The sequence below is a fragment of the Cebus imitator genome, unplaced genomic scaffold, assembly GCF_001604975.1.
Source record: "Cebus imitator isolate Cc_AM_T3 unplaced genomic scaffold, Cebus_imitator-1.0 Scaffold490, whole genome shotgun sequence".
In the NCBI taxonomy this organism is placed as follows: Eukaryota; Metazoa; Chordata; class Mammalia; order Primates; family Cebidae; genus Cebus; species Cebus imitator.
The window spans coordinates 1,003,549-1,012,793 of NW_016107805.1; the positions used below are offsets into that span (position 1 = coordinate 1,003,549).

The window sequence follows — 9,245 nt, forward strand, 5'->3', positions numbered from 1 at the left end:
ACGTTCGTGGTTTATATAGTACCTTCCCTTTATCATCCTCAAAGGAGTGTGTAAATGCAAGATCATTATGACATTATGAGTCCAACTTTATAGATGGGGAACTTGAGGCTCAGGCGAGGGTAAACAGCATAGCCAAGGTCAGGTTGAGTTTGAAAGAACCCAGTCCTCCTAAATTTTAATTTGCCTTATTACCCAGAAGGCCATGCTGCTGCTTTAGTGAGGAAAATATGCTTTCATAAGTATTGACACTAAACTTTCTCTGTTTAGCACTTCAGAAAGAAGAGAAGTGAGGCTCTCTCAGGTCCTCGCTTCCAAGGCGATAAAGAAGAGAAGGAACAATACTGAAGCCAAAAAGGGCTGCAGCCACGTGCAGCCTTTTCACTGTATTAACTGTGTTCAATGTGTCCCCAAGGACAAGGTCATTAAGTTCTTTATTCAAGATGTAGTAGAAGCCACTACTGTCAGGGACATTTCCAAAGCAAGGATCTTCGCTGCCCGTGTGCTTCCCAAACTGTCAGGAAGCTCCATTGCTGCGTGGCTACAGCAAGGTAGTCAGAAATGGATCTCCTGAAGCCAGCAGGCCTGAACACCTTCTCATCTAGATTTAGAGTGGCTGCCGCTGCCCCGCAATGCCCACTGAAGCCTACGGAAGGAGCTCAGTCCTTAAAGACTGAAGAAAACTATCCTCTGGAAAAAATCAAATGGAAATTATGCTTTAAAAAAAAAAGAAAAAGAAGTGAGAAATGAAAGGTTTGAATTCTTTTGGAATGAAATGCTTATGACAATGGTATTCTTTGCTTAAATACTCTAATTTTTATATCATTTCAGAAGAAATCCTTTTATACTCAGAGGATTTTTGATGTGCTGAGCTAATGATAGCAACTCCTTACTGAATAGTAATATCTACTTCTGCTTTTTTTATGGCTGTGGAGAGAATAAATTTTTTTTAACATGACATGAAAAGCTTCTGAAGGGTAATAGTTGAAATCAGAATAAAAACGCAGACAAACTGCTAAAATTGTGAACAGGCAAACCATGTAAAAAGAGTCTTTTCAATGTGGATCTTTCCAAAAAAGAAAATGCCACCAAATTAAAAAGTAAAACAAAATTGTTTCATTTCTGGTTCAGTCATCCCCAAAGTTCTATGAAGTGTGTAGAATGGGTACCCTGCCCAATTCTTCTGGGACAACTGAGGAGACAGAGAAAGCAGCATGACGTGTGGCACTCGCAGAGGTGCAGGGAGAGAGTGCCAGCCTCTCCTGTCTTCCATCTGGCTTCTCGGAGTTAATGAGAATTCACTGAGGCCTGGGGAGGTCTTCATCCAGTTTCTCCAGCTGCAGGTAATATTAGGTTTCACACAGTCTAACACAACATTAAATACTGCTTCAAAAATGACATCTCAATATCAGCCAGCTCTCTGCTATTCCATAAGCATACATGCTGTTGGATGAAGTCACGAACACAGAGGCTTTATAGTCTCTAATAGTGATGGGGGATTTATCATCATAATAGCGATGGAGAATAAAACTAATTTCTGTAATTTCCTGCAGTTTACATTTGTTACGATTTGAAGACATATCATCTGATAATCTACAGACTACTCTGAGTCATAATCACATTCTTCAAACCACCACCTTCATCCACTCACAGCAGAAAACTCCAACTTCTGCTTCAAAGAACATAAGGTCAATGACATCCAACTAAAAATTTTTTCTACTCACCATCTCCCATACATACTCTACACACAATCATGTAAACTATCTGCATCCACACTCAGTCATACTTCCTAGTTTCCCTATGGGCGGAAAATTTTTTCTTCCTTTGACCAGAGGAGCACTGAAGCCTGTCTTTCTAACTAATGTGGGCCACAGCACAGCACAGCTGCCTCACGAAAAAGTGGCCAGTTTTCCACATGGGTCCCGGCCCCCTTACTCCTCACTGGGCAAGGCCTCTAGACCTGGGCCCCCAGCACAACCATGCTGCCCCGGCCTAAACACTTCAGTTGGTGCTGGCTCTGCATTTCTCTGGGGAGGAAACTCCAGAAACAACCAACAGACCCTCTCCCATTGCAGCTGCAGTGGTACGAGCCTTACTGCCCTCAGGCTAGGGAAGGGACAAAGGGCCTCACAGCAGCCATCACACAGAGTGGAGCCCAGTCTCTCTTCCCTGTGAGCCCCCACCCACTATGTTTCATCAAACTGCAGAGCAGTTGCCTCAGCCCAGCTACTGAGCATTACCACCGCTAGTGGCTCTGGTTCCCTGGAGTGGAGCTTCAAGAGGCAACCAACGGCCCCCTGCCATTGCCAGTGCAGCAGTTCTGCCCTTGCTGCCCTTAGGAAAGGAACAAAGAGCCTGAGGGCTTTACTTGTGCCTCCAGCACACCACAGTCACCATATAAGAAAGAGTGCAGTCTCTCCTCCCTGTGTGCATCTGACCCCCTGCCCTTCACCAAGCAGAGCCGCCAGGCTCAGGCCCGCAGTGCAGCTGCCCCACTCCCTGGCTGAACATTCCCATTGGCCACAGATCTTCATTTCTCTGGGGTGGAGCTCCCAGAGGCAACTGAAAGTCCCTCTGCCACTGCTGCTGGAGTGGTACTGCCCTTGCTGCCCTCAGGCTGAGAAGGAATGAAGGCCCTGAGTGCTTTATTCACACTTCCAGCATACCACAGTCTCCCTAAGAAGAAGGAATTCATCTATCTTCCCCTCACCCTTTGGCTCATCACCAGTCAGGGCCCCCAACTTAGGCCCAAAATGCAGCTGCCCCACCGTTGGCAGAATGCTCTGATTGGCAGCAGCCCTGCGTTTCTCTGGGGTGGAGCCCAAGAGACAAGTGAAGGGCCCTCTGCCTTTGCTATTGCCAAGGTCCCTGTCCTTGCTGCCCCCAAGCTGAGGAGGGAACATAAAACCTGAGATCGCCCCAGAACTGAGGGAATTTGTTACCTTACAAGAGGTCTTTAAGGAAGTATTAAATATGGAAACAAAAGACCATTACAGGCCACCACAAAAACACACTTAAGTAGATAGACCACTGACACTATAAAGCAACTACACAATCAAGTCTGCACAACAACCAGCTAACAACATGATGACAGGATCAAATCTGCACATAGCAAATTTACCTTGAATGTAAACAAGTTAAATGCCCTAATTAAAAGGCACAGAGCGGCAAGTTGGTGACCTAAACTCAATACTTGACCAAATGGATCCAATATACATCTACAGAGCTCTACATCCAAAAACATATATTCTTCTCCTCTGCACAGGGCACATACTCTAAAATTAACCTTGCAATTGGCCATAAAACAATTCTCATAAAATTACAAAACAAAATGAAACCCTACCAGCCATATTCTTCGACCACGACACAATAAAAATATAAATCAATACCAAGAAGATTGCTCAAAACCATACAATTATGTGAAAATTAAACAATCTGCTTTTGAATGACTTCTGGGTAATCAATGAAACTAAGGAAAAAATCAAGAAATTCTTTGAAATTAATAAAAACAAAGATACAATATACCAAAATCTCTGGGACACAGCTAAGGCAGTGTTAGGAAGAAAATTTATAGCACTAAACACCCACATAAAAATTTAGAAAGTTCTCAGATTCATAGCCTAATACCACAACTTGAAGAGCTAGAAAAACAAGAGCAAACCAACCTCAAAGCTAGCAGAAGACAAGAAATAACCAAAATTGGAGTTGATCTCAAGGAAATTGAGACAGGAAAAATCATATAAAAGATAAACATAACCAGAAGTTGATTCTTGAAAAGAATAAATAAGAAAGGCTGCTAACTAGATTAATAAAGAATAAAAGAGAGAACAATCAGAAATGACAAAGGGGACATTATTAACATTTTTCCCTTTAAATAAATACAAAATACCTTCAGAGACTATTATGAACACTGCTATGCACACAAACTAGAAAACCCAGAAGAAATGGATACATACAACTTTCCAAGACTGAACCAGGAAGAAATTCAAACTGAACAGACTAGTAATGACTTTCAAAATTAAATCAGCAATAAAAAGCCTACCAACAAGAAAAAGCCCACATCCAAATGGATTCACAGCCAAATTCTACCAGAGGTACAAAGAAGAGCTGGTACTATTTCTATTGAAACTATTCCAAAAAGTTGAGGTGAATGGATTCCTCTCTAGCTCATTCTATAAGGCCAGCATCACCCTGATACCAAAACCTAGCAAAGACAGAGCAAAAACATAAAACTTCAGGCCAATATCCTTCATGAACATGGATATAAAATACTAGCAAACTGAATCCAGCAGCACATCAAAAAGCTAATCCACCGCAATCAAGTAGGCTTTATCCCTGGGTTGCAAGGTTGGTTCAACATATGCAAATTAATAAATGAGATTCATCACATAAAAAGAACAAAAAATGAAAACTATGTTATCACCTTAATAGATGAAGAAGATGCTTTCAATAAAATTTTGCACCCTTTTGTGTTAAAAACCTTCAACAAACTATTAACAGGTATTGAAGAAATATATACCTCAAAATAATAAGAGCCACCTATGACAAGCCCATAGCCTACATCATACTGAATTGGCAAAAACTGGAAGTATTCCCCTTGAGAATTAGAACAAGACAAGGATGTGACCACGCATTTCATCTGTGCCGCAGCATGTTTGCTTTTCAATTGGGAACTCCTGTTTCTCCTTGCCTCGAAATGGACCCCAACTGCTCCTGCTCGCCTGGTGGCTCCTGCTGCTGTGCCGGCTCCTGCAAATGCAAAGAGTGCAAATGCACCTCCTGCAAGAAGAGCTAATGCTACTGCTGCCCTGTGGGCTGTGCCTAGTGTCCCCAGGGCTGCATCTGCAAAGGGACGTTGGACAAGTGTAGTTGCTGTGCCTGATGCCGGGACAGCCTTGCTCCCAGATGTAAATAGAGCAACCTGTATAAACCTGATTTTTTTTTTACAACCCTGACCCGTTTGCTACTTTTTTTTTCTATAAAATATGTGAATGGCAATAAATTCATCTATTCTGGAAAAAAAAAAAAAAAGACAAGGATGCACACTCTCACCATTCCTGTTCAGCATAGGACTGGAAGTCTTACCCAGACCAATAAGGCAAGAGAAAGAAATAAAGAGCATCCAAATAGAAAGTGAGGAAATCAAAGTATCTCTGTTTGCAGGTGGTATCATTTTATACCTGGAAAACCCAATAATCTCTGCCCCAAAACCCCTATAATGAACAGCTTTAGCAAAGTGGATACAAAATCAATGTACATAAATCAGTAGCATTTCTGTACACCAATAACATCCATGCTGAGTGTCAAATCAAGAATGCAATCACATTCACAGTAGCCACAAAAAAGAATAAAATACCTAGGAATACAGTTAACCAGGAAAATGAAAGATCTCTACCTTGAAAATTACAAAACACTGCTTAAAGAAATCAGAGATTACACAAACAAATGGAAAAACATCCCATGCTCATGGCTAGGAAGAATCACTATTGTTAAAATGGCCATACTGCCCAAAGCAATTTACAGGTTCAATGCTGTTCCTATCAAAGTACCAATAATATTCTTCACTTAACTAAAAAAACTATTTTAAAATTCATATGATACCAAAAAAGAGTCCAAATAGCCAAAGCAATACAAAAGAAAAAGTGAGAGGCATCACATTGCCCGGACTCAAACTATACAACAAGCCTACGGTAACCCAAACAGCATAGACCTGGTACAAAAACAGACACATAGACCAATGAAACAGAAGAGAGAGCCCAGAAATAAAGCTGCACACCTACAACCATCTGATCTTTGACAATGTCAACAAAAACAAGCAATGGGGAAAGCACTCCCTATTCAGTAAATTGTGCTGGGATAACTGGCTAGCCATATGCACAAGATTAAAACTGGCTCCCATTCCTTACACCATGGACAAAAGTAAACTCAAGATGATTAAAGACTTAAATGTAAAACCCAAATCTACAAAAACCCTGGAAGAAAACATAGGAAATACCACACATTTCATCTGTGCTGCAGCATGAAGGCCCTGGACAAAAATTTGACAAAGATGCCAAAAGCAATTGCAACAAAAACGAAAAGTAACAAATGGGACCTAATTAAACAAAAGAGCTTCTTCACAACAAAGGAAACCATCAACAGAGTAAACAGACCCCACAGAATGGGAGAAAATATTGGCAAACTATGCATCTGACAAAGGTCCACTATGCAGAATCTATAAAGAATTTAAACATATTAACAAGCAAAAACAAGTCCATTAAAAAGTCAGCAAAAGGACATGAACAGATACTTCTCAAAAGATGACATATAAATGGCCAAAATCATATGGAAACATGCTCAACATCACTAATCATTAGAAAAATGCAAATCAAAACCACAATGAGATACCATCTCACAACGGTGAAAAAGGCTATTATTAAAAAGCCAAAAAAGTAACAGATTCTGGTGAAGCTGAAGAGAAAAGAGAATACTTATACACTATTGGAAGGAATGTAAATTAATCCAGCCACCATGGGAAGCAACTTGGCAGTTTACGCAAAGAACTTAAATCAGAACTATCATTTGATTTAGCAATTTCGTTATTGGCTGTATACCCAAAGGAATGTGAATTGTTCTGCCATAAAGACACATGCACGTGTATGTTCACTGTGGCACTATTCACAATAGCAAAGACATGGAATCAACCTAAGTGCCTGTCAAGAGTAGACCGAATAAAGAAAATATGATTCATATACATCATGGAATACTACACACCCATTAAAAGAAACAAGATAATGTCCTTTGCAGCAACATGACTGGAGCTGGAGGCCATTATCCCAAGTGAACTAACACTGCATGTTCTCACTTAAAAGTTAGAGTAAACACTGAGTACACAGGGACACAAAGAAGGGAGCAATAGACACTGGGGACTTCTTGAGGGTGGAGGGTGGAAGGAGGGTAGGTATCGAAAAACTACCTATTAGATACTGTTTATTACCTAGGTCGTGAAATAATATGTACACTAAACTCCCACAACATGCAATGTCTCTATAGAACCAACCTGCACATGTACATTTGAAACTAAAATAAATGTTTACCAAAAAAACCTACCTTTCTGAGAGAAGTGCTAAATACAGATGGGTATTGAGCTGTTATTTAGATATAGTTCTAGGCTGAGTTTATATGTCTTAGATTGTGTTCTTGCCTCTGCTACATGGTAACTCTGAAAGTTTCCTGAATTTTTCCAGTGTCAGCACCTCTAAATAAGCTTTCAATAAATGTTACTATAAATATGACACAGAAGGGGTCGTCTATAAGTTTTTGTTGGTAATGATAGTGGTGATTACTCCCCCAGTGCAAAAACTGGGCTAGTTTCTCTATTTTGGAATGTTCATTACTTAAAATTGAGAGAGCGAAGGACATTTGGGGGCACTAGGCAAGAATCTATATACATTTTTATAGAACTAAAATAAAAGATTTAAATGACTATCAAAAGAAACTTTGTAGAGAAAGCTGAGTAACCAAGAAGCAATGCAATGAAATGGAATGAGAAGAGCCTAAGTCTAGCACTCCATTCTTCTTTGGCAGGAGAAAAGGCAGTGTTTTAGACTGAATGTATGATATACACTTCAGAGAATTTGTAGCATCATCAGGTAAAGTTGTATTATTTTTTCCTCTCACTGTCTTCCAGACGCTTGTATTCCATTTTCTGTTATTTATGAAAGAATACATAAAACCAGGTAATTTATAAAGAAAATGAATGTATTTCTTAAGTTCTGGAGGCTGAGAAGTCTGAGATCAAGAGCCCTTATGATTCAATCATCTCTTAAGAGTTCCACCTCTCAATACTGCCACATCAGGGATCAATTCCAACATGAGTCTTGGAAGGGACATTCAAACCACAGCACAGAGTCACTGTACAAGTTCTCCCAAATGAAGATAACTGTCCCAGGTTAGTCAGCAACTGCTCTATCATGAAATCCTTTCTCAGCATTGACATGTTTGGTTTGATTGTTTTGCTAATGCCTGACATAAGCACCAAGACTGTCAAACTTCACACAAGAAAAGAATAAAGCCTCCCCTCCTGCAGAGAATGGATACAACCAAAAATGACATATCTAGCATTAGAGCTTCTAGACTGGAGTGACTCTACAGATCCTCTGCCTCATCCCAGGGCAGACTTCAAAGTTGAGGTGCTTCTCATATTCTCCATCTGTCGACATGTGGCATTTACCTGTTTTTTAGAACTTGTAATTACCCAGCCCAGGTAGGTATGGCTAAAGGCATTTTTCTAACACTTGTCACTTTAAGAAAAGGGAAATTTACAGAAATTGTTCATTCTTATACAACCCACTCCAAAATCCAACAATTTCCTCTTTTCATTCATCTTCCAGAAATCCTATATCCAAGACAAATGGGATTTAGTATAGCATGCCTTCAGTGATACCACAATGAACAAGACTATTTTAAGAATTCTATTCATCAATTCTCAATAAATATTATGATACTAGCACTTAGGCATTCTAAAGTGACTTTCCCAAGCAGATCTCAAACTCTTTAGCAACACAAATGCATTAAGCACTCTAATTCTCTTGCAAAACAAGCTAAGAGGCTAGAGCTAAAAGATGATTTCTGTAATGTAAGTGCATAGCAAGTAACCTAGAAATGGCCCACCTCTGAAAAGAGAAAAGGTGGAGAGGGAGGGAGATTATGATATCAGCAAATTGATTTGAGTACTAGCACTGTCTCATCCATTTCCAAGTTCAGTTTATCTTGAAGCATTAGGTTACAATGAAAGATCCACTTGCTTGTCAATCGGTTATTTAAGAAACATTTATTAAGTGGCCCTGGGGTACTGGCTCTGGGTTAGACCCTAGGGATATAATCAAGAAAAGTCCTTTCCTTGTGAAGTGTGCAATCCAGTAGAGCAGAAACACCTACTTTAAAAACAATGATAAAATACTACGTAATAAATAAAATAATGGAAGTGTGCCTAGAATGTAGAGATAGCATGTGGGAGGTAGTGACTAACTAACTTTATTTGTGTAAGAGGATGAAAAGATATTTTCTTAATTGTACTAAGATGCAATATCCAGTGTGGAAGGTTAAATAGGAATTTGACAGTGTTATAATTATTCTCTTTCTAAAGAAAAGGTATTCTTGTTGATAGTAATAAATGTGTTGCAACAAATTTTTGTGGCTTCCCTAAAGACAGACTGAAAGATCTATGTGTGAGTTAGAAGATAATGGCCCTTTCTACCTCCATCTGC

General features: G+C 39.7%; 1 pseudogene across 1 annotated transcript; it reads left to right on the top strand.

Annotated features, from left to right (window-relative positions):
- The first annotated feature begins 4,629 nt into the window (after positions 1-4,629).
- Positions 4,630-4,937, top strand: LOC108292393 (annotated as a pseudogene). The gene has a single exon (XR_001820266.2). The product of XR_001820266.2 is annotated as a metallothionein-1X-like (transcript).
- Positions 4,938-9,245: the final 4,308 nt, after the last annotated feature.